Source organism: Ambystoma mexicanum, chromosome 11 (assembly GCF_040938575.1).
Source record: "Ambystoma mexicanum isolate Mex_15411 chromosome 11, UKY_AmexF1_1, whole genome shotgun sequence".
Taxonomy (NCBI): domain Eukaryota; kingdom Metazoa; phylum Chordata; class Amphibia; order Caudata; family Ambystomatidae; genus Ambystoma; species Ambystoma mexicanum.
Genome location: NC_090934.1, coordinates 820,038,508 through 820,063,525, shown reverse-complemented (window position 1 = coordinate 820,063,525; position 25,018 = coordinate 820,038,508). Strand labels below are relative to the sequence as shown.

General features: G+C 45.8%; 1 protein-coding gene across 3 annotated transcripts in view; it reads right to left on the bottom strand.

Annotated features, from left to right (window-relative positions):
* The window catches only part of NUCB2 (nucleobindin 2), a 680,179-nt gene that overhangs the window by 645,839 nt on the left and 9,322 nt on the right, over positions 1–25,018 (bottom strand). The window contains exon 1 of one of the 3 annotated variants that reach the window (XM_069623773.1): positions 20,284–20,317. The exons of the other annotated variants lie outside the window; for them this stretch is intronic. The gene's annotated coding sequence lies outside the window, so the exon portion shown is untranslated. Of the gene's footprint in view, positions 1–20,283; positions 20,318–25,018 lie in introns of those variants that run through there. 3 annotated transcript variants of the gene reach the window in all.

Here is a 25,018-nt window from a genome sequence, read left to right as displayed (position 1 = left end):
TATTTGATCCTGATCAGAATTGCACATATGCACACTTCTATGTCCTGAAAATCTGTGTGCCTGTCCATGAAGGCAACGCACGGATACCCTGCAAGTTTGAAGTCTGGGCTGAGGAAGGGGACAGCTCTGCGAGCATTGCTGTGCCCACGCACCTTGGGTCGGAGACCCTAAAATGGGGCAGCGAGGAGTTAACGAAGGCGCCAGCCAGCTAAGTGAAGACGGTGGAAGCTGCGGTCGAGAAGGTCAGACGCCGGCAACAGCGCACTGCGGCTCCTGCGACACCCGCCGGAGAGCCTCTGCGCGATACTCGGAGGCCAGAAGGCGGAGGCTACCACATGGACCCCTGCGAAATAACACCCCCCCCCCACCCAAGGCTGGCTCAGCGAGACACGGCCGCTCTGAAGCTGAGGCGGGTGTGAAATTAACTGTTACGCTCACCTGGCTCCCACAGAGGCGTCGATCGGAACTGGACAGCTGCGGTCTCCACCAATGTGACGCGTAGGGCCAAGATGACGGACTGGACTGGCCCACCTAGCTTCGTTTGCTTGGCCCGTAGGAATATTCTTCTGCAAATGGAGAAAGGGAATTAACCACCCGTTGAGTTGAGCGTAAATCCCCCCACCCCCGCTGTTCTCCCCACAGATCGCCTTTGATGTCCCCTCTTATAGTCCCACCTGATGGTTTGAAAAGATGAGCTCTCCATCCTGCATGGAGCGCAGGGGCGCGTTGATAACCAGTTGCTTCACTGGCTCGAAGGAATTGGCGAGTTCCAGTACAATATTGACTCCGAGATTCCCAGCAAGACGCCGTAAGTATGTAGTTCGTAAGATTTCAAATGCCTGACTTTCACTCTTGTCCGATTCCTTGCAGGTTGCAGCTTGACCCTAATGAAGAGTTCCTCGTGGCAACCGATAGTATTCTGGTAAGGATTTGTATTTTCCAACACAGTTCGATAAAATACTGGCAATATGTAACCTGTTGCTTTCTCCCTTATTCAGGCGCTGAGAGAAAGTATGAAGTGTTGGGGAATAATACCTCAGGCGGTAAAATCAGGTAAGTCTATTGTGGTGAGGAGGGTTCCCCTTGTTAGTCCCTTTGTTTCCCCTTAGGGGCCGGGATTCGGCAAAGATGCAGTGGAAGCTGTGCCGACCCATGAAGAGGAATAGTACCCCCGGTGGTGAAATCAGGTAAGTCTATGGGGGGTTACTAATATTCCTCTGTATATTCCCTTAGCTCACCTTACTGTTCTTGTCTTCTCCTTAGGTGCCGGAGTGCGGCGGGAACATGCAGGAGGATGCGGTGGAACGTGAAGATGCTGCGAAGGCCGGTGAGTTCAGCGCGGCGCTGCAGCAGGCGAGGCGACGCGCATAAAATAACTTCTTTCTTCCAGCTCGAAGGCGCGATGGATCGGGAATTCAGGTAAGGATTAAAGGTATTGCTCTTGTCCCTAACCTTTTCTCCTTCTTTCTCCTTTTTCTAGGAGCTCCAAACTCGAGGCGGGCGTGGCAGAAGGCTGGATGCAGACTTGCAGGCACGGTGAGCGTTACGCTGCTGGATGCAAAATAACGCGAACCGTGTGCTGCTCTTCGGGCGTGGTTTAAATGGACTCCAAAGTAGTCCCAGGTAAGTATTCCTCCCCAGCCCTGCCAGAGTAAAAAATAGTCCCCAAGTAAAGTAGTCCCTTCCAAGCCTCTTTTGGCTTGGAGCTCTTGCAGCATGGTCTGCATCAGGTAAGTTTTAATCTATGAGCCTGGCGCCTATGGAACCAGGACTGACTCTCCATAGGCGCCAGGACTGGACCCAAATAGCCCCTAGCAGGGGTTGTTGGGCTTGCTTAGGATAACTTGATGCCTGCTTCCGGGGTTGCTGGACGTGGTCTGGGTCCCGGGGGTAGGCATCATGACATTAACCGCGCTTGGCAGGGGAGACCCAACGGCGGACCCGGCCCGCACTGACGTTCCTGGGAGGCAGAGAAAGCGGTCCGGGGCGGACAAAGACAGGCTTGGGACACCTTGAAGCCCTGCATGCCGGAACTTCAGAGTGCCCTGAAGAGCGCGGAAACCGGGCCGGCCCGCACACTCTCGTATGAGCGGGAGCCTAGTGCCCCGCAATCTGAAGCCTGCGCCAGGGAAGAGGACAGCATTGTGGGCATTGCTGAGCCCAAGTACAGTGGGTCAGTGACCCCAAAATGGTGGCTGTGTGAGGCGAACAAAGGCGCTAGCCACTATAGTGAATCCGGTGGTGGCACTGCAGGGGAGGGATTCGGATGCGGGCAACGGCGCACCAAGGCCCTTGTAACATCCACTGGTGCGCTTGAGTGCGGTGCTCGAAGAGCAGAAAGGGGTACTGACCGCATGGATCCTCGTTCCGTGGTGTCCCCGAGGCCAGATGCAACGAAGCGTGGCTGCCCCCGACGCCGATGCGGGTGTGGGACCAGCCGCACCAGGCGAAGGAGATCCGACGGCGGCCTTGACTCGCATCAGCGTTTTCTGAACGCAGCGAAAGCGGCCCGAGGTGGACACAGATATGCGTGGGGCACTTGGGAGCCCCGCGTGCCTGAATTCTGGATCGCCTTGAAGAGTGAGGTGACCGGTACGGCGGAACACCCCCCTTCGGAGCGGGAGTTGCTGCGGGCACGGCAGACAGGCATGCCTGCGGTGCAGTAACTCAGCTGGGGAGCAGGAGCGCTGAGCAGAGTGCAGGACCTACATAGCCCAGATGGGCTCAGGCCCCAATTTGGATAATACACAGCTTCACCGGGACCGGTCCCGCAGTCGAGCCTCGAGTTGCTCCTGCAAACATGGTCACAAGTGAGGCGCCGGAGAAATCAAGGAGCTAGCGTGGCACCCCACGTAAATTTGGACTAAGAATAGCAGTAACAGAGGCAAGAGGTGAGAGACACCCCCCGGCCTAGGCCAGAGATGACCACAGGGGCACAGTGAAGCGTGCCTGTGAGCCACAAACACCACCTCCGGGTGGGAAGTGCCAGTAATTTGTCGGGGCTCACGGGTGGCGAGAGTTGGGCCAGCATTGATTGAATAAACCCACACAATCATGTGGGAGGACACAGCCCAATACAGGAGCAGAACAGGCAGCTCAAGGACACCCCCAGATTCAAAAGGCAGTCCATCTTTACTAAAGGCCGAGGGCCACTAGTGGTGGGGCTTGCCCATACATCCTTGACACATCAAGATGACCAACAAACCCTTAAGAACAAAGGGCAAGCAACCCACACTTGATGAATACGCCAGGACATCGCCGGGTGCAAAAGGGGCCAGGAGCAAAGACCCCCACCGGGGGCACAGATAATACAGGCAAAGATCAGGAGATCCTTGCTGCGATCGCTGATCTAAAAGTGGCTTGGGAAACTAAACTGGGACTGGCCATGAACGAAATGAAAGCAGCACTAGAGCTCAAAGTCGGGACAGTACAAGAGGAGGTGAATCTGCTCAGGCAAGAGGTCAGGTCATTAGCAGAATGCACGGGTGACCTAGAAAAAGGTGCCCTCGAACACAGTGGACTGCGCATCTCATAAATTGGAACTTCACACCCTAGTACAATGCGTGGGCAATCTGGAAAGTAGGGAGGAGGAGGTGGCGGAAAGACGCGCCGGAAGGAATAATATTCGTATCTTGGATTGCCGGAAGGAACTGGAGGGACCCAACCCCACAGAGTGTTGACCCAGGGGTTTGCTGTGGAAAGGGCGCACAGGGCACTGATGACGAGGCCACCGCCGGGAACCACCCACTAGGCCGGTGATAGCCAAGATCCGGAACTACTACTACTACTACTACGGGAGAAAATTCTTGAACACTTTCGGAAGGGTGGAACAATACAGAGGGGGTCGGCAAACATAACTGCATACCTGGATTACACCTTGCAGGTGCAGCGCAGACGCATGAACTTTGGGACTGTGAAAAGAAGATTGTGTGAAGCAGGCCACAAGTATATGCTGATCTACGTGGCAAAACTGAAGGTGTTCCACAAGAGCAGAAGCTTGTTTTTTGACGCCCCGGAGGATGTGATGGGATGGCTGGACATGCAGAACTGCCCCTAGGAATCGGGTACCCAGACAGGAGAAGGCGGAGATAAGTTATGTCTGTGTGGCACCTGTGGTGTCACAGCCTGAGACAATGGGACTTGAATATAGCACAGGACGTAGCCTGTGGGAGGGAGCGATTAGGGCTTTGCATATATGCATGATCCATTAGCATGAAAAACCTTAATACTAGCACGGGAGACTTACAGAGCCAGCCCTCATATCCCCACAATGAGAAGTTTTGTTAGGTCACTGGTAGTCCAGTGACATCCTGCCGGGTTCGTGGCCCCGGAATTCCGGGGCAGGACCAAACGCAGGGGGGCCTGAGAACCATGGAAGGAACTGTGCACTTGTTGGGGCTGGGTGGGGTGGCGGGTGGAAGGGAAGGGGATGTGTGCAGTGGTTTGGCGTTGGGAAAAGGGAAGTTTGTTGGGAGCGGGAGGGGAACGAGCCAAATCTGGTGTTACATCAGGCGGGAAAGGAAACTGGGAGGGGAGGCGGGATATCCAACAGATGGCGTTGGGTAGCCTTAGGGTGGTGACCTGGAATGTGAGGGGCCTCAATAGCTATTTGAAGCGTAACAAGGTTATGATGTATCCAAGAAGGATGAGGATTGACATAGCACTATTACAAGAAACCCACCTTACTAGGGAGAAACTGGAGGTAATGAAGAGAAAGTGGAATGGGAGTATCACAGGAGATACATACTCAGCTTACACGAGGGGAGTTATTACATGGGTGGCACTGCATGTACCATTTCAGCTGACTCAGTCTACAATGGACCCTGAAGGTAGAATGGTTGTAGTGCGGGGGATGCTGGAAAACCCTGAAGTGAGCATTATAAACTTATACACCCCTAACCAAGATACAGCAGCTTATTTTAGGTCTTTATACAGCATAATTAGCCCCCTACCGGGCGGCGCGATCCTATGGGGAGGGGACTTTAATTGTACACTAAATCCTAAAATGGACAGATCAGATGGTAAACTAGACAAACCCACCCCGGCCGCAAAGGCTTTACAGGCCCTGCTGAGAGACTTTGCACTCAAAGATGTTTGGAGGCAGCTACAGCCAGCAGACAGGCAGTATTCACATTACGCGGCCCCGCATAACTTGCACACGAGGCTGGATTATATGTTCGCTGCTGTCGAGTTAGTGGGAGAAATGACGGGCGCGGAGTAGAAGGCTAGAGTGCTTTCGGACCACTTGGTCCTGGAGTGGCGACACCAACCCCCTACACCGCGAATCCCGACGTGGAAGCTCAGAGCTGAGGTCCTGCAGGATTCGGGATTCCGGGAGGACCTGAGTGAGGCGATCACTGAGTATTTTGACATTAACACTGGAAGCGTCCAATCTAAGGGAACCGTATAGGAGGCATTTAAAGTAGTAGTGCGGGGAGTAGCCATATCTAAATCCAGAGGGCTCCAAGGGGGCATAGAACGGGAGTTGCAGGAAACAGAGAGAGAGAGGTGGAAGACATAATGCGTAGGGGGGAATGCCTCTCAGGAGGATGGGGCAAGGATGAAGTTGCTACAACAAGCCAGCAATGAGCACTGGAACAGATTATGTAAGCTGAGCTCCAAGAAATATGTTGAAAGTCAGCATGTGGGTGGAGACAAGCCGGGCAGATTGCTGGCCTGGTTATATAAAAACGAAATGTCACAACCAGTGATCAGGGAAATCAGAGGGGACAAAGGCCAGATCTGGGATACCCAGGAGGGAGTAAACAAAGAGTTCCTCAGATACTATAAACATCTTTAGGAGGACGCAGGGGGAAGATATGGATCAAGAGATCCAGGAAACATTAGCAGACATGGGCTTGCCCACATTAGGCAATCTGGAACGGGCAGACCTGGACGCCCCAATTGCCTCAGAATAACTAGAGACAGTGATTCAGCAGCTGCCCACATGCAAAGCTCTGGGGTCGGACGGGCTCCCTAGCGAAGTCTATAAAACATACAAACAAGAGCTGCTCCCCCCCCCGCTGCTGGCCATGCTAAAGGAGGCGTTTGAGCGTGGTAGACTGCCGGAGTCCCTACGGGAGGTGGCGATCATTCTGCTCTTAAAAACAGGTAAGCCAGGCACAGACTGTGGGTCATACAGACCCCTATCGATGCTTAATCAGGACAGCAAAATCCTCACAGCAGTGCTGGCGAACAGGCTTAAGCGAGTCATTGGCAGACTGATACACCCTGACCAAACAGCCTATGTTCCTGGCTGGAACATAACTGATAACCATAGAAGACTTCACCACATTATCGACCCAACAGAGAAGGACCCCGGCGAACTAGAAATTGTCTCACTGGATGCAATTAAGGCCTTCGACTCAGTGAGATGGCCTTGGTTGCTAGCGACTCAGAGAATACAGGATGGGGCCGGGGTATCTGAGGTGGGTCAAAATGTTATACAGTTCCCCACTTGCAAGGGTCAAAACAGGTGCCACAATTTCTGACAAACGGCAACTTAGCATGGGCACTAGACAGGGTTGCCCCTAGTCGCCCATGCTATATATCCTTGCGTTGGAGCCATTGGCAGTCTGCCTCAGACAACAATATGGGGAGATCGGGATCAACACCGTGGGAGGGTCGCATCTCAGATCATTGTATGCCAATGATATACTCTTATCTGCGCTTCACAGAGGAAAACCTACAATATGTCCTGGAGGTGATGGAACGATACGCTACCCTCTCGGGCATAGCAGTAAATCCCAAGAAATCCAGCATGTACCCCCTGGGGGGGGGTATAGACGCACCCTACCGGTCTTGTCAATACCCTGGCAAACCAAGATGTTGCGATACCTAGGCATTGACATATACCACACGACAGGAGAAGAACATAAACACAATACAGAAAAGGCAGTTGAAGGTATTAAGAATAGCATGGGTTTTTGGTCCAGACTACCCCTGGCCATGATGGGAAGAGCGGCTACGATGGTAGTCCTGCCCAGACTGTTACACTTTTTTGTAAACATCTCATATGTGATCCCTAAGCGCTTTTTTTGCCAAACTCCACAGCCTGTACAGAGTTTTCATATGGCACAACTCCAGGAATAGGGTAGCCCTCTGGAAATTACAAAAAAAAACTTGTGTGACAAGGGGGGGTATAAACCTGCTGAATTTTGAGTTATATTACTTGGCAGGACAGCTGCAATATGTGGCCAGGTGGTTGTCGGAAGAAGAAACGGCTGAAACTAGGCTGTTGTGTAAGGATCCTGCTCCCTACTTCCTTAGAGAGATAGCATGGTTGCCTAAACCAAGGGTACTTGGAATGACGAGACTGTTGGTGCTAGGCTGGGAAATGTGGCGTAGAGCATGGCAGACTGTGGGAGACCCGGCCCCATATTCACTGCAGGTGCCGTTAGTGGCGCTGTGCGGAGAAGACTCCCAAATGATAAAAGGGGTCCGTAGATACTGGGAATCGATGGGCCTGGCTACCCTTGGAGATATATAGCAGGAGGGGGTGGCACTGGACTTTCAGAGGCTAATCCAGGACACCGGGGTGCATAAAGGCCAACATATTACTTATTCCAGAATCATTAAACGGGTGCCAGAAAGTTGGCCTGAGGCAGTGCTTGCGGAACAACCTGATGCTACCATCAAGACGATGTATGATATTTCGGAGGGTGGGCATGAAATATCTTGCATATATGAGCTACTGGGTACTAAGGTGGGGAAGGAGCTGCTCGAACTGAGTCGAGATTGGGAAGAGGAGGTGGGAGAACCCATGTCAGATGGGCAATGGGATAGAGCCCAAAGGTATCATAAGAAGGTGTCCCGAAACGCGAGGCTCCAACAGATCCAATTATTTGTCACTCATAGAGCATATTTAACCCCCAGCAGAATTGGCAAGTCTGGTGGCCGGTGATACAGAAATGCCCTTGGTGCGTGTAGGAGGAAGCTGGGTAGCTACACATGGTTTTGGGCTTGCGCGGAGATAGGAAGGTTTTGGTCAGAGCTGAAGATACGCCTAGTAAGAAAAGGGATTACGCTGGATGGGGAGTCAGCTTGGGCATGCATGCTTGGGGGTTTTACCAGACCGCACAACCTGAGGCATATCAGTAAGATGAAGGACCTGGCCTACATCCTGGGCAAACGAAGAATTGCAATGTGCAGGAAAGCAGCCCATCGGCCCAGAATTGAGATGTGGTGGGCAGACCTCATGAAGTGGGCAGAGGCAGAGACAGTTGTCTGGTATGAAGCAGTTAGCAGGGGGGGGGGGCGGTGAGACCCCTAATAGCATGGAGACAATTGGTGGCCTCAATCCGATGATGATACGGAAAAGATGACGGCAATAGTTACGCCTGAAGGAAAGTAAGACAATAACATGGATACAGGGGCTCGAGTTAAAGGGGTGGGAGGAGGAAGGACTGAAAAGAGTAATGTAATGTTGTGAAGCTCAAACACAGAGTAACGTAATGTTGTGAAGCTCAAACACTGAAGTCCTCATTGTTTGTAATGTTTGAAGTGTTGTTTATAAAAAGGACCTCAAAAGTGGAATAGGGACCTTCATGCTTCAAGTTTAAAGTACTGTGTTTTAGTTTGCGTGAGGATCCTGTTCGGAATTTAAAAGCAATACTAAGGCCTGTGACTATTTGCAAACTATCCAGGAAATGTGGGCTGCTTCCAGATTGATTCACAACTACCATCTGTAAGGAATCAGAGGGCTTCCTCACTTATTTCACCAATATATCCTCCCCCAGGTGGCCAGGGAAAGGCAGTCACTTTTTGATCCTGACCCTTGGGGTGGATATGCGAGGATCACCTGGGTGGAAAAGACTTGGGGAGTGGGGGTGAGGCCCCCTTGGATGAAACACCCCATTTCCATTTTATAAGGAGTCTAATGTCACCCAGACTTTTATAGGGTATTACCAATCTCTTCACGAAAATAAATACTCTCCCAAAACACACCAACCTGGTATTGTGAAGAGGAAAGGGGAGGAGGGATGCCAAGTACCCAGATAGTTATGCAGTAGAGGAACATTGTCTGCACCTGGGGCATAGAGGGCGGTATAAATCACTCGCTCAGGTGAGGCAGAGTAGATCGCCTGTGGAACGCCTGCACGAGAAGCCAGAGGTGAAGGCAGAGAGGCGTGTCCAAAGTGCCAAGGAGCTGCAGAGTCGTTGCAGCGGAAACAGACTGTGGCGTGAGCTTTCAGAAGGTCTCCGGTGGCAGGGCTGGTCCGCCTGCCTCCAGAGTCAGGAAGACTCCCTCTCCGTTAACCTGAGGCACCGGAAACCCAGAAGAAAGGCGTACCGTGCCTTGAGCAGCGACAGCCACAGAGAGGCTGTCGACGCAGAGAGCAGCACCCGAAGACCGCATACCCGGTGAGTCAATGCAAGAAAAATTACTCCGGGATGCTGTGGTGCGAACCACATGGTTTATGTAGGTTGGATCGCTCGTGAGTGAGCGTAGGACTGTGTAAGCAGTCGAAATGCCGGTCCAGCTTAAAATACAGATGATTGATCAAATGAAGGCGGAAAGAGATGAATGAAAGGATTTTTGTGAATACCGAACTTTCTATGAAATGAAACTAACAAGGCCAAGGAAAGGCCAGCGAAACAGTGAACTTTGAAATCGTAAAAAAGCCTGTGAACACGGTGCAAATTCCTAGCAGGAGCATAAACTGGGAATTTGAGGTTGCTTTACTGTTTTTGACTACCGAACCGAAAGAAAGCAAGTGTGACTACATTGAAAGCAATTGGTGAAGTTCCCTGATAAAAAGTAATGGTGAACTGTTTAAGCTGAAAAGAATAAGCATTGGCAAGAGCCATAAGAATACAAGGAACTGCGTAATTGGAAGGAATAAGCATTGGCAAAAGCTTTGAGAGGATTTGATCATCTAACACGTGAAGGGTGGCAAAACAAGTATTGAGAAAGCTGCAAAAGGAGAAGGCCAATTCCACTGTTAAGCTGAAACAGTGGCAGTGTAAATGAAGAAGCAAGTCAGCGTTGTCGGTTACATGACCTGTAATGGGTCCGACAATTGCGCCTAGATCGAGTACACCGATCTAAAGGAAAAAGCACTTCATGCATTTATGGAAAATGTGTATTTTGAATTGAACTTTGTGATATTAGTAAAATTGGTGGAAGACACCAAAGTCTGAAAAGCTGGTATGGATCCCAAGGAATTGTGTTTGTTTTGAACATTGAGAGACTTGAAAGCTTGGTGAAGCGACCCCTCTTTTTGATAAAGTTTACTATCCTGAGTCCTGGGGAAGGAAGAAACCCTTTCCGACCAAGAGCTGGAAGAATCTCTGAACTATGTGAACACTTATCATTTTGATGCTGGCATCCCTACACTTTATGTACAAGTAGATGCGAGGGCAAGTACAGGTTTTGGACACAGACAATCCTCAGTTTAAGTTAGGTAGGGAACTCCCACCTTAGTATATGGCAAATTAGGCCTTTTCCAACCCTACTTTTGATTTAAATAAAGGTTTGTAGCCCAAGCTGTGCTTAGTTGTCTAGGTTTGATTTCTGATGCCGTCACATACCTTATCACTTCATTACCTCGTTGAACTTTTCTATATGGGTCAATTTTTGGATTATAATTTTTGATGATGTGCGTTACATGGTTATGCTTCCTGAAATGTTCTAACCTATATATAATCTATGTATGTGTTAATTACTGTCCATATTTGTACAGTTAGATATTCACTTTATATTAGGATTAAGTTCTTTGATTGCTTGCGTCATGCCTAGTGTGTTCAATTCTGCAGTGGTTGTTAAGATGCCTTTTGATGTATCCCTGTCCTCCGTTTTATGTTTTTGCTAATTTAATATTGAACATATGCCATTATTCTTTTTTGTTGTACTATAAAATTATATGTGCTACTTCAATTTCCAATTCCAGTTAATGACCTAGATATGAGCCTACAACTAACCCGCAAATTATTCTTTAATGATGTCTTAAATATTATTTATATATATTTAATTGCACGTTTATAGTGTTATAATGGGATCTATGCTTTTTGAAAATACCGAACATTAAAATGTTGTTTTTTTTTTTTTTCGCACAAGTCAATGCAATTATATGCGAGGGGAGACCCCTGCTGAGCTGCCCCATACTACCCCCAAATTATTACCCTAACCCACCTCCCCACATTTACTTGCATTGAAATTCACAGCAAAAACTTAAACATTTTCGTCCTATGTATTTCTGTCCGCACAGTAATGGGGGGATACAGTTTTAATGATGCTAATTGTTGATCATTAGTGTGATTATCATCCCTTATACATGAACACTAGATAGTTAGCAAGAAGAAATTTAAGGTCATTTGAAAGCTTAACTTTTACAATTATTTTTCAAGGGTTCTACATGCCTGACCAGTGAAAGTGATATCGATCTGTAGTGCATTTGCTTGAGCAATACATACTTGCTGCTATTTTAATTTCCTAAATGTTGTATTCAGGATATTGCTCCCCTCTTTTGTGGTTAGTTTCCTTGTTACCCCAGGGACCATCTGGTAAAACAGTTTCTTCTACATTTTCTTGTGTGCTAGAGGCATGGAGTAATCTGTTCAGCTTGGCTGTATGATGGATGTCTTGTGAGAACATGGTTTCTTTCACTTACATGTAATGATTTCCTTTCTCCCCCCTTGGGGCTTCATTTTTCAAAGATACCCACCCCTCTTTACCTTAGTGGGCCGCTGCTGGGTTCTTGGTTTTCCTCATCTTTTTTCTCCACTCTAGTTTGATGCAAAGGGCGTGTTCTCTTAACAAAATTGTCTCTGGTTTATCTGCCTTATATTCTCACCATCTGAGAATTAACTACAAGAGATTGACCATTTCCTTCCATGGTCCATTGTTCCCATTTGTGATTTTTTGGATTTATCTACATTGATCTTTCTCAGCCGTGATGTGCATGCCAGATTGTGAATGCTTCCACTGATGCTTGTGTGGTTATGAATGCTTGATTTTCAATAGGAGGGAAGTGTGTGGTGATCTTCCAGGGCTGTTTGGAGTGTTGACAGTGAGTGTGATGTATTACAGATGGCACAAGGGACTCTCCCTTTCCTATTCTTTACTCTGAACCACTTCATTTCACTCCTCCCTCCAATCTTCTTTCCCTCCAATGTTTCTCACTCCTAGGTCTCACCTCCACCCTTTGTGATGGTACCCCCTCATTCCACTACTGCTCCTTCCCTCCCTCTTCTATACTGCATCCTTCCTCCGCACTGCCTCCTCCTCCCTCCATCCGTCCTCCACACTGCTACTACATCCTGCACCCCACCCCCAACTACTCAAAACCTTTTTTACTCCAGAGCATCCAATTCTAAACCATTCCTTACACTAATCCAACCACACTCCCTACACAAACACAACTCACAAAGCATTATCACTTTTTTTTTTTTCCTCCTCCTCCTCCTCCTCCTCCTCCTCCTCCTCCTCCTCCTCCTCCTCCTCCTCCTCCTCCTCCTCCTTCCCCCCCCCCCCCCTCCAGGGATTGTTCTTTCCCAGGCCAATCCGGATCAGTCTTCCCACCCGGGCCATGATGCCTGATGTGAAGTTAAGCCCAGCCCACTTAAGTCTTATGGGCCTGCTGCAAAAAGACCATTTCGACTGGAGAACTTGAATGTCTGTGTTTAAAGCCCCACGGTTATAAAAGAGAGACCGTGGGAAATAGGGTTCTGAACCGAGAATATCTGGTTGGCATAGCAACCAGTAATGTCACAGCATGAAATGGCCAACTCACTCAAATGTCTTTTTCCAAACTATTCTACCGTACTACCCAATGAGGAGCTCCCTAACAAAATGTACTGCAATCAGCAACTTTGCAAGAAATACGTTTGCTGAGCTTTCCATTTTCCAACTGCAGAGTGATTTGTCTTATTGGGCTATTTCCCGTACAATTGGGCTAATTTCAGAGGCCTCAGAGGACCCGTAGTTTTTCTAGTTTGCTGCCAAATGGTCCCTTATCATGCATGAACATGCAGCAGGTCAGGACTTTTTAGCTAGACACACCTGGGCTGCTAGGACTGATGGCTACTGCTCATAATGGGCAAAACCGAAAATATGAGTCATAGCATGCAAAGTGATGTTAGGGGAAAAGCTAGGACAGATTAAAAATGCCATACATGAGATGGCACAACCTGGATGTAACCTCTGAGCTGGTCTATTGCTTTGATGTTTTCTGGTTTCAATTGGTATTTCTAACGAAACCAGTGGAATTTAGGACTGTGATGGTGATCTTCATCAAGACCTCATCTGGGATCCCCGCCATTTGACACCAGGTCAATGGGACGTGCACTAGTTCAGCTTACTTTATTACTAGTGGAAGCGAGACAGACAGAATTTCCCCTTCTTTGCTTGTTCTGAATTCTGAGAGACAACCAGGAAGTACTGCACCCGCTGAGAGGTCAGCCTTGCAGCCTCTGCTTCCCAGCTCTTCGAAGGACAGCCACCATGGGGCGGTTTACTCTGCTGGCAATGCTTTTGTTTGTTTGTTGTTTTTTTTAAACATTTATTTCAGTGCACCAAGCCCTGAGGCCTCTAGGCGCTAGTTACAGAAAGTGCATAACAATTTAAGGAGGTGCAAGCATAAGCACATGGTTACAGTCAGAGTTGGTGTGTGTGCATATGTATACAAACTGGCAAAGCCTCGTTATGGGGGGCTACATCAAGTATGCAGTACAGGATGAAAGTCACAATGGGTAAGGTAGCATGAAGGAATCGGCACAAGCAGGTAAGGTTTAACAAGATCCATTAATTAAGCCCACAGAGAACAGCCTGTGCTGCTGTCCGCTGGCATCTTAACCGTTCTCACGCAAAACAAAACATTCTAGAATGGAGCGATACATTCCCTCCAAGAAAGGAAAACACTTCATTTAAGAACACAACATATCTTCCCCTCTACAAGAAATTAATATAACCGGTAGAACAGAATTTATGTTAGAACAAAATAATAATTTCTTTGACATTACCAATATTCAAATAGAAAAATAACTAGCATGAGCAATATATACAAAAGATGAGAAACGGAAACAAAAAAAATAATATCATTGAATAAAGTCCTTCCAGTGACTCGGAACTCTCCTTTCTCTACCACTATAACTCCAACAGGAATTCCATCAAGAAATCTCTTATCTGGGACACCACACTTGTGGCTGTCCATGATATTACACTTAGTATTGACGTTATTATTCTGATGGAAGTTTTGAGAATGTTAACGTCAATTTCCAACCTCCACGTCACCACTCCCATCACTACTCACTCCCCCACTTCCATCCTCACTCTTCCCATCACTTTTTTGTAAGGAACCAGTCTACCTTTATACCACACCTCGCATACTTCTACAATCACTAGTCCCTCTTTCACAGCAGTAATTCTCTCTGGTCCCAAAGATTTGCTCACAGCATTTTGGTCCCAACTGAGGATTCTTTTATCCAAACCAATTCACCAACCTACCACACTTGATCCTTCACCCCATGACTGGCATCAAAGAACCTTTTGTAATGCTCATAACCCTTCTTTATTACTTTCACCACTTCCTCATGGTCTACCGATACAGGAACTGCTACTCCCAACCAATCGGGGCATCGTTTCATACTTGGCTCACACCCCTTCAACAAGACGAAAGGAGATACCTTGGTCACCAAATGTGGGGTGGTGCAGTAACTCCAAACCAACTGTCTCAGCACCACCCACCATGGAAAAGCCACTCTCACAGCCAACTGTATCCCTCCTTTGATAAACCTATTCACCCGCTCTACCAGGCCATTTGCCCTAAGCCGATACATGGACGTTCGCACATGCTCTATAGAATACTAATGCAAGAAATTCTTCATCACCACAGAGGAGAATTTTACTACATTATCTGTTACCAAGGTACATGGGAACCCTTCCCTATCCCTAAAGAAAACGTTCTCTAAAAACCTAATTGACCCTATGATGGTGGCCTCACTCGCACCTACCCACTCCACCCATTTGGAGTGATAGTCCACCATCACAAACAACAATTTGTGATCATCCCCTAAACCTTGAATCTGACCCATTATATCCACTGCTACCTTCTGCCAAGGCTGGGGTGGTACTTCCACTGGAATCAAAGGAGTCTCAAGCACAACCTTACTTTTGTCACTCATTGCACACTCAAGAAAATCACCCACTACTAAATTATTTTTGCTAGGTGGGTAACAAACAGATCCTTGAAGACCCAATAGCCATTTAGATATCCTGGGAGAAACTTTACTCCACGCCATACTGGCCATCATCTGCATTGTTTGTGGTCTGATCTCACCAGGAAGCGCTGACCCCAATGAAAAATGTTTAAATGCAAGATTGCCCAAAATACTGCTAATGCCTCTCTCGCCACAACAGAATAATTACTGTCCGCACCCCTCACAAGCCGGGAGGCAAATGCCACCACACGTTCCTCCCCCTTTCCATCACTCCTAGTTAATGAAGCTCCCAACCCTAAGATGCTGGCATCAACATTCAAGAAAGTTTTGCTATTAGCTGAAAATGTCCCTAGCAAAGGAGCATTGTAAATACTTTTAGATTTTGTCAAACTCAATGCCACACTCTTCAGACCAGGTGTACTTTACACCTTTTTTAAGCAACAATCTGAGAGGTGCAGACAAAATTGCAAAGTTTTCTACAAACTTGCGATAATACTCAAACAAACCAAGGAATGTGCATAGTTGTTCTTTGTCCCTGGGCTCAGGGGCCAACCTAATTGCTTCAATGAAACTGTTCTTTGGAACAATTCCATCAGCTGAAATGCAATGTCCGATTGTACTGAAATTTCACATTTGCTTCTTTGAATCGAGTGCCGCCCCCTTTAATTTCCTTAGGACCTCTCTTAGAATCTGGTCATGTTCCTCCAACGAAGCAGCATGTATTAGCATGTCTTCTTGAAATATGATAATGTTCCTCACACCCTCAAGAACTTTCTCCATAAACCTCTGAAAAACGGCAGCTGCTGAAACGAGACCAAAGGGCATGCTGCAATATTTGAAGGTTCCTTCTGGAGTTATAAATTATGCGAGCGTTCTTGACAACATTGTGCCAATGGCACCTGATGGTAAGCAGCAAAGAGATCAAGAACTGTAAATTGTTTGGAATCTTCCATAAGTGCTAAAACCTCTGAAATCACTGGTAAAGTATGCTGATGAAATAAAATATTCTTGTTTAGATCCCTGAAATCTACACACAATCTCAGGCTCCCATTTTTGGCTTGCCCACAAAAACCACTGGAAACAGCCACTCCGTACCCTCCACTCTTTCGATCACAACTTTTTGTAATAACATATCCAACTCCTCCTTCAATTTTTCTCATAGATGAGGTTACGGGGCGTACTTTATGTATAACAGAACAGCACTGTTTTTCAGCTTTACAAGATAGTCAAAATCATTGTGTTCACCCAACACATCCGAGAAAACCTCTGGAAACTCGCTAGCACATCTGTCCTGAACCTCTGCAATCGACACTGGTTTGTGCGCACACGTGCAAGTACCATCTAAGTACTTCTTCGCCGTGTGGTGCTGCTCCTGGACTGCTGCCTGGTGCTACTTGCTGCAGGACTTTTTGTGTACTTTCGTGTGCTTTTGGTGCTTCAGGTGATTCACACAAACGAATTGAGAAGCCAGTCAGGTGGCGAGGACCGCCCTAAAATCAATGTTTATTTGTTTTCCAGCTCTTTTGAGTGGCTGAATCAGCGGACCGCCCCCCAGCCTCACGGCTCCACTCCTACAAGACGGGCACGGCCGCGAACAGCGCGCGCCACACGTGCAATTACCATCCAAGTACTTCTTCGCTGCTTAGCCGCGCGGCAGCGGGGGGGGCGGCCGGGACGCTTTCTGGCAATTTATTTTACTCCTTTTGCCTTACAGTCTAATTCTTTGCTTTAAAAGGTACATGTTGTGTGTATCGCTTCTCTTTCATGGTAACACCCTGCACCATGTCTATCTCTATCAAGTCTTTAAAATCAGGCATGCCTAAACCTGGTGCTGACCTGTATAACATCTCACCTTTGGAATCTCGAAAGATCTTTTTTGCAAAAAGGCTAAAAGAGAATCAAGAGAAGAAAAAACCATCAATCTCGCTGAATGTTGATATTCGTACTTTTTGTCAAACAGATGGTGTGAAGAAACAAAATGTAGCTTCTATGGAGACAACCACTGTTCCAAAACTAAAATCATTGTGCTCCTTGTCTGTTGCTATACCTCCTCCGAAAGCTCCAGACCAGGGGAATTTACACTAAGTGAATGAGAATACTATGAATATGCCTAGTACAGAATTAGCTGATGCCTCCATTGCTTTGGCATGTAAATCGGATGAAATATGTGTTACCCAAATTCCTGAAGTCGGTGCTAAATTACCAGTGGTTTCAACTAGATCACCGTTAAAAAAAAATCCCCCTTTGTGCTCAGTGCAGGCACAGCTTTTGTTAAGAAATGAATATGAGAAATTGACACTAGCTGGTGAAATTGATGCAGAGGCGATTGACTTCATGAATCTGCTACGCCTGATGTGCAATATATCTGCTCTAACACAGGTGATTTGATACAGCTTAATGATGGATCTGCTAGACAGAGCTTGCCCATTAGCGAGACAAATACAGTTCTACAGGATAAACATGAGGATAAGGACAAACAAGAGCTGTAAAAATCACCCGTAATGTTCGACAAGTCACCCTCTAGTGTTTCTAATCGGTCGCCCTCTTTTGTAGCGCCCACTCCTAGGCGCACCCAATTTCATGAACCCATTGGTAATCACCCATATTTCATACGAGATCCACAGGACAATTATAATGACAATAGGTTCTCTTTCACTGAAGCGCCTGCTCTTAATAATACTTTAACTGCTATTAATACACCGCTACTTTTGCTGGCAAAGCTATATGAGACGCTAGATGAGAAAGTAAAAAAACAGACAGACCTTATTCAGCAATCTCATGAAAATATGCTTCGTGAGATAGGACTAAAGATCCAACCTGCTCCTAAGTTGTCGTCTGACCATTTTAGTCAGGGGACGCAGACGAACATAACTGATAAGGTCATTTCCATCTATCCCGTCCCAAAAGGCCATGCACCATCTACAATTTACCCGGACGTTGTTATTGATGGTCCTCAAGAAGCTACTCAAACAACTTTGAAGGAAGGCCCATCCTTGAGCTTCCCTTGAAAACACCGACCACCACTCTGGCTCCGATGTTTATCAACACTAGCATGTCTTCTTCAAATTCCACAAGTCATAATGAATCATCTAAATCAATGCAAATACTAGTGAAGCGTCTAGTAGAATTAAAAACAAGAAAGCATCAAGATTACTTACTGCAGCTAAAAAAAAATAAAAAAAGACGTTTGCACTTTAAGCAGGATATTCAGCTGCAGAGGAAGGAGTCATTAGCATACAAACCATTGGGTGACTTACTGGCTGTTTCAGCCTCCTCGTCTTTATTGAAAGCTTCAATTTATTAATTGAACTCAAAACCAATAGCTTCTACACTATCAGCAGAAATGGTGAAGAAGTCACAAATAAAAGTGTTTACAGGTACTGAAGCGACAACAGCTATCGCGGATATCACCCTATTACCAGAAGGTAAATCGCTTTCTGACAATCATCACCCACATGAAGGGCTAGCCACAAACACAGAGTGTACATTGCAAAAGCTACGAGATACGAGCCTCTTTTGCCAATTATAATAAGGAAAATGAAAACATCAAACAGCTCATGTTGCTATCGAAGCAAGGGTTGCCCAATGATGCTAGTCAGTTGCTGCAAATTACTCACACGAATGTTAAACCGCTTTTGAAAGGCCCGGGGTTGTTGAGCCAGGACTATGAGTCACAGGTGAGCATGAGCTCTAATACGGCACCCCCACAATCATCAGATGGCAGGTTAAATTCAGTGCCTAATGTTGAGCCAAGATCATCCCAGCTTTAAAGGCCAAGTTCAATTTAAAAAACATCATTGCTTATTGATCAAATGTCGAGGCCACCCCTTCACTAAATATGATCTGAACCGTGCTAGTGTGCTTAACATTGTAAATCCCCCCTGACCTCACTGAGGCACGACTGTACATCCGATCCGGGGTGCGACACTTAACACTTTATGGTTAGCTAGGACAGCCTTTCATAACCTAAGCTTTATCTTGCGTCAAGATGTGTATGTGCAGGAACAAACAATGGAAAAATCAATTCTACCCCAAACTAGAATTTACGGGGACAAAAGTGTTGTTCAAATGAATTCTGAACCAAGTTCTAACGATATATGGGTGAATCAAAGCCATGGTGGAAGATCATAACAATCCCAGATGGTTAATTCTGTTCGTCTTGTCTCCTGGAACACTAGGGGATTTAAACATCTCATTAACAGCAAAAGTAAAGATCTTTTAGAATATGACATTATAGTCCTCCAGGAGACCTGGCTTCGAACAGCCCCAGTCTGGGATCTTTATGATATATATCTAGTATCCGCCATTGTGTTTTTAATGGGCAGGCCGATGGTAGGCCTAATGATGGCTTTTCGCAAGGATAAAAACTTCGCTGTTATATGGCATAGATCCCCGTCGCCTTGTTTTCAAATCATAAAAATACGACGAGGTGAAACTTACTGTGCCATAGTAAATATCTTCTGGGGCAGAAAACATCTCACCTCGGATGAATTTTTTGATCAATTTAACAGCATCTTCGATCAGCTTCTATTGGATAACTCCATCACGGATTCTTTCATTATGGGTGATTTGAATATGCACTTATTGTCCGACTCTACGTCATCCAATGAACATTGTTGGTTAATGTTGATGACCAATAGAAATTTTGTGATGCTGAATGGTTCAGTTCAGGGAGATCTTCCCCCAGGGCCACATGGCATAACGAGGGCTGTCACTCCACGTTGGATTAAATTTATGTCAATAACCAGTTCCTTTCTAAAATTATATCCTTGACTATAAAATCTACAATAATGAGCGATCACAGTCAACTAAGCTTGACTTGTAATTGGCCGTTAGTACAATTTAGGATCATTAATCTTAACACAACGAGTTTACGAATCAGCAATGCGGGCAACCGTATATAATGGTCCAGATCCAAATTACTTCACTACAAGCAAAATCTGAGCGATGTATATGGTGATTCCAATGTCTCCGACAGCCCCGGTTATATCCATGCTATGCAATTATTCTCATCCAAAGGTTCAAAAGCTCACGGGGGCCTCTCTAACCACATTCACAACTTTGATATAGAGGTAAAGCATAAAAAGAGGGACTTAAGAAAACACAAAGATGTTGTTAACGGACCACAATGAATCTTTAGTATCCAACCTCGAGCAGATAAAACTAAAAAGAAAAAAAAAATACATATAAAAGATGTTATTTGGGCCGTCGAGCCCTCCAATATTAACGTGATGACGAAGCCATGTTAAAACAGATTATTGTGAAATTGTCTGGGGGAATCTGGGCGCTTTTGAATACTGCTCGTTATAAGCATCAGACAACAGTCCAGATCAATCCCATCCCTGAACGCGTTTGGAAAGCCTATTTTGATAACATCTATCGCACTCCATTTCCAGAGACTTGCGTGGAGTGGGATGAAATTGATGTGGATCATACGGTAAAGTTTGACATAGAGGATATATTATATATCCAAGTTGAGCACCTCCCGAGCCTCTGGCCCGGATGGGCTTCATAACTCGTTGAACAGAATAAGGTTATATGGGCAGATATTTTGCAGCTTATTTTCTCTGAGATCATGAGAACTGGAAATATACCCCCCTCTTGGAAAACATCTGTGATTCTCCCTATATTCAAGAAAGGAGATCGTACAAATCCAATATTTTATAGACTGATTGCTCTCTTGGATTGCCCAGGGAAAATCTTTGCCCGTATGATTCTGTGTGAATTCAACAAATTGATTCATAGGGAACCGTTTCAAACGGGTTTTATTCCAGGGCTAGACATCGCCATCAATTTAACAACCCTGAATGCCATCATCGAACAGGGGAAATGGAACAACCAACCGATTTACACTGCGTTTGTTGATTTCAGGTCTGCTTTCGCATGGATCATAGAATTCCACTCCAATACCTCTATCCAAATACGGCTGAGCAATGACGGATTATTGTCGGAACCCATAAGAACTACTCGGGGCTTAAAACAAGGATGCTTGCTGGTCTCTGCTCCTTTGAATTTCTTTATTCTGGATATTGGGCTTGGTATTCGTAGCGTGATCACAGATCCTATGAAGTTAAACGGCTCAGCTATTAATTGGCATCTTTACGCTGACGATATGGTACTCATATTGAAAACACCAGTTGGATTGCGTAACATGTTGAATGCTTTGGATGTTCATGCTAGTAAAAACTGTATTAGCATTAACCTCAAAAATACACAAGTCATGCAATTTGGAACCAAAAAGAGACAAAAATGTTAACAATGGAGCCTACAAAATGTCGAATTACAGGTAGTGTACACATACATCTATCTTGGTATCTCTGTGAATTATCACATTTCTGACAAGCCGTAAGAAGATTATTTACAATTAAAACAGAATACGACGTTCTCAAATGAGACTCATTCGCTCCAAATGTTGTACATTTTCCATCGATCCCTTGATTGCATATTACAAAATTACATCCCTACCATACTCTATGGCTCCGAAACAAAAAGGTGTCAAACTTATTTCTATTGGTCGAAATATGAGAAACTTTACTGGAAGAGGTCACTGTTACCCATGTCTGAATCCATGCCTGTTATCAGGCATGAGCTGGGACTTTTCAGTTTTTGCAATCTACAAATGGAAAGTGTGTCAGATGTACAGGAAATGTATAATGAAAGAAAATAATAATGGCTTGCTCTTGATTTTGTCTAATTATCTACTAACATCTAAAGAATCATTTGGTATGAGCTGGCATACTTTTGCTAGGAAAATCTTGACAGGTGCAAATATATCAGAAGCACTATTAAGAGAAAATCCAAATAAAGCTAAAAATCAAGCTATGGAGATCCGATTGGATCAAGACAAGAACTGCATGTTTGAAAATACAAAGATTCAATCGGAATCCGTTTGCACTTAAGCATATGGTCAAGTTGAAAAATATTTACACCAATAACATAATCCGATCCATCGATCGGACTTTATGAGATTCAGATTGAATATATGGCCTACAAAAGAAATATAATGTATAAATGGGGAAAAATGTCCAAAGACAACACTGAATGTCGTTTCTGTAAACAAATGGTTGAAACCATGAAATATCTAATGGTTGAGTGTAAAGCCTTGCTATCGCTACGGATTTTTTATTTTAAGCAACTGTTTGATGCTGATCATTTGTTATTTCCTGATTAATTATGGTTAATAATGTATACCGGGAATTCTAAGCATATGAGATATGCAGTTGTGAATTATTTAAATCAATTGAAGATCAAAGGCAGGGTCAATAATGAGGAATCCGAGTTTGGTAACAGGATGGTTAATTTCGGTTGATATAATTTCATTAGGCCAAATATAATTGAAATGTAAATGTTGTAACAATTTTATGAGAATGTTTTTACTTTTGTACATATATGTTGAAAGGTCAAATTAATTTCTTGACCAAAACAACAAATAAAAATAAAAGGTTTGTGTGAATTTGCTTGGATCGGAATACCAAGTCTCGCCTGTTCATACCATCCAAGAAGGGATGACCACTTTTTCACTACAAACACTTCTGCAGCACAGCTGCGGCCCTTATACTCTATTTTTGCATTGAACTTCTGCAACAACTCTATTTCAACCTCTCCATAACCATGGGGATGGATGTCATGTTCCTGAGGTCTTGTACTTTCCCACCAATGACATTTGTGAAGGTTTCGCCAGAGACTATAGTCCAAGGAGAAGCACTGTTCACCTTCATTGTCAAGGTCTTCCCATTGATATACATTTCGTCCAAGGAGCCTCTCTTGCACCCACCGAGAAATTCAAATGCATGTCGGGAATTTTTTGGCTTTTTCTCTGTTTGTTCCACTTCTTGTTCCAATTTGGTCAGGGTTTGTTGAATAGAGTTCACTGTTCCCTCCTTGCAAACTCAAGCAAAGCGTCCCTTGCACTTGCATTTCAAACAGGATGCATTTCTAGCCAGGGAGAATAGGCTTGAAGAAAGTTGGCCAGTATAGCCACACTTAAAGCAACGTACGTCTCTCTTTCCCTCGCCACTTCTTTTGTTAAGAGCACATATCTCACTTCCTCCTTGTTCCAATTTCATGTCTTTCATGTACTGAACGGTTTGCGCTATGCTACAAGGCAATTCCACTGCTTACTCAAGAGAAAGCTTCTTCGCTAACAGTTTTTCTTGAATTTTCACGCTGTTCATGCACCTCACTAATTGATCTCTATCAGAGAGTTAGTACATTTTCCAAATTCACAGGTGTGGCTGAGGGTGCGTAGGGCAGCCACATAGCCTTCAACTGGTTCCAGCAGTTATTGAAGTGTTTCAAAGAAGTTATGACGCTCACATGTCACATTTTTTCCTAGGTTCATAGTGTTCTTGTAAAATCAACCAGCTAACCAGAAGCCTCAGTTGTTGGCTCGGGTAGACCCTAAACATACGGTGTCCTTCTATACCCAAATTATGTAACAGTAAAGCATGCTTACTTGCAGGTGCACATTTGTCTGCCCCCATAGCAACCAGTTAAGTGTTACAAATCTTTTTTCCATCTTTTCCATCTTACTGGGGGGTTTCCTTGTTAAGCTAAGAAAAGTGGGGGAGGTGGAATGTTTGCTGTGGCCGTGACTTCTTATTGCTTGTTACTCCTTGTTGCAGGCCAACCTGGTTTCTTTATCTTGTTTGCTCGTCATTAGCATAGCTTTCAATTTATCCTGTATCCACTCTACTGGTGAAGGCAATTCTGGTTTGCCTTCCTTTCACTAATCTCCGGTTATGTGTCTTTGTTACCAAGGCTACTTTCACGTTACTGGCGCGTACTAGGGTTCTTTCTCCTAAATGTGCTTCGGCTGGTGCAGCTCGCTATTCACAGCACAACCGTATCGGAGGGTCGCACGGGACAATTTTGCCACCTCACCCCACCCCACCGTGGACGTGGTGGGGTCTTGTTTCCCTCACTCAGTTCGCCGTCGCATTCACTGTTCGGGTTTGCCTTCTGCAATCATTCGGGTCACCGGATCACCACCAGCTCTCAACGGCTTTCCCCACGGGATCACCGCCAGCCCTCAATGGCTTTCCGCATTGGTAGGGAGAACCCGGAAGAGCTGGCTGCCAGTAGCTGCTGCAGGGTCACTGCGCAGGCTTTGCCTTTGTCGCCATTGAAAGGATCGGCACAAGCAGGTATGGTTTAACAAGATCCTTTAATGAAGCCCGCAGAGGACAGCCAGTGCTGCTGGCCCGCTGGCATCTTAACCGTTCTCACTCAAAACAAAACATTCTAGAATGGAGCGATACATTCCCACCAAGACAGGAAAACATTTCATGTGAACATAACATAGCAAAGCCTGGGAAAGCCTCATCTCATGTTACGGGGGAATACAACAGGAATGCAGTACAGGTTCAAAGTCACAATAGGTAAGCTAGCACAGTCTGGAAAGAGCCTCACCTCATGTTAGATTTGAGTATACACCGCAGAACTGTAGGTGAGATCCAGTAGGACAAAAGAAATTACATGTGCAGTTCAAGTTAACAAGTCATTATGGCACCTTGGCCAAGTGGGGGGGATCCAGGATGTGCGCCTCTCGAGTTCAGCTTGTCCCTGTCCAGTTCTCCCTCTTTCGGAGTTAGATTATGCGTGGGCCTTGGTCGCGGTAGCCTCTTCCGGCATTTTAAAAAGCAATCCCGGGCTACACCTTTAGATTGGGATTTCTCTGTCTCTTTGGGTGGGCAAGCGTAGGTCCCACTGAAGCTAGTGATCTCGTTATGCTTTTGCTTCGGTTCTCAATTTGCCGGCGAGTTGGCCCTGAGTGGGCCTTTTATGCGGTTTGCAATATGTTCTTTGGTGGTGCTTGTTGGCGGATTGCCCCTGTTCCACCTCGCTCTTAACCAGATAT